Raw genomic sequence first — 1,470 nt, forward strand, 5'->3', positions numbered from 1 at the left:
AGAAAGAGTATGGTATGATAATTACCTAGAAGGGTTTATAAAAAGGTATATGAATGATCAAATAGGTGTAATCATCAATCTACGTCGACTATGCCCTCTCTTTAGAACATGCAGAGGCACACTATATGAAACAGTAATTAAACCTATTTTATAAACGTGTGTCTTTATATGAAGGCCTGACTATTTGAAACAGTGATTAACCTATTTTATAAACGTGTGCCTTCATATGAAGGCCTGATGCCTGATCCCCTCCCGGTTGGATCCTTAGCGTGCTTTTAAGAGTGAATAGTTCATAAAACTTACCACTTACGCAGATAATTTCGTCGATCCCTTTTCCTTTCAACTCCTCCGCCTTCTCAACAAACCCCGGAACATGCTTCATACTGCCACGACAACATCTCAGTGTGTATTTTATTGATTTAATAGCAAGAAGAAACTCAATGAGCCATTAACCTTACAGCCTGATAACTAAATCCAGACTTTAATAATCCAAATGCCAGAGCATAGCACTATCAATCATATCTCAAATCAAGCATTCAAGCAGAAATTCAAGTTACAGAAGACTTATCGATTTAATAGCCAGAGGAGGCTCAATCAGCCATTTGACCGTACAACCTAATAATTAAATCAAGATTCTAATAATCCGAAAGCCAGAGCATAGAACTATCAATCATAGCTCAAACCAAGCAAAAATTCAAGTTACAGAAGAATTAAAAAAACCCTGACCTGCAAGTGGGAGTGAAAGCCCCCCGGGACGCCGAAGAGAATAATCTTCTTCCCAGCGGCCAAAGAGTGGACGGAAACTTGCTGGAGCTTGCTCTCTTCGTCAAAATAGGCCAGAACGCCATCTGGAATCTTATCACCGACTGCTATGGGTGCCATTGTAAACTTTCTTATCAAAATCTAACACAGCCCACGGGGATTCAAACTCAAGCGCAGCTGCAAATACTCGATCCTAATACCTGAGGACTCTATGGAACAATGTAACTCATTACACTGTGAATTCGGCCAGCTGAATAAAACCCTCATTTAGAAATTAAATAGAATGGTGTCCAAAAATAAAACCCTCGTTTAGTCTGGTCTGGTTGTGCCGCTGCGGCCGACCACTAGAAAGGGCTTGTGCTAATCTAGAGTTCGAAATTGTGCTGTTATGATCACTGAGTCTCTGTTTGTGATGCAGTTACATGAAGGGAAAGCAACAGGCCCAGCGAGTCCCAACCGGTCACTAACCAATTCAAATCAACGGCTGAGGATAATCTAATCGTCTAACAAAGGATCTAACGGCCTAAAGTGATGACAGAGAGGCAGTTGGGAGAATTGATTTCAGAGGGGAACGCCTTACGGCGTAATTACCTAATTAAATAAGAACAAATTAGACCGAGCAAATTTTTATGGAAGACACCTTAAATGACATAGATAAATACATGATGTTGTTTAAGTTGAATTTTAATTTTTTCCTAAATATCATTT

At 39.7% G+C, this 1,470-nt stretch overlaps 1 pseudogene across 1 annotated transcript; it reads right to left on the reverse strand.

Moving 5' to 3' along the window:
• Nucleotides 1–196: 196 nt before the first annotated feature.
• LOC149180633 (peroxiredoxin-2B pseudogene) lies at nt 197–985 on the reverse strand (annotated as a pseudogene). The gene is made up of 2 exons (XR_016256699.1): nt 727–985; nt 197–383 (listed from the first exon to the last, which is right to left on the reverse strand). The product of XR_016256699.1 is annotated as a peroxiredoxin-2B pseudogene (transcript).
• Between the last annotated feature and the right edge of the window lie 485 nt (nt 986–1,470).

The sequence above is a fragment of the Pinus tabuliformis genome, chromosome 3_2 (assembly GCF_031772625.1).
Source record: "Pinus tabuliformis cultivar Carrire ecotype Pingquan chromosome 3_2, CPIR1, whole genome shotgun sequence".
In the NCBI taxonomy this organism is placed as follows: domain Eukaryota; kingdom Viridiplantae; phylum Streptophyta; class Pinopsida; order Pinales; family Pinaceae; genus Pinus; species Pinus tabuliformis.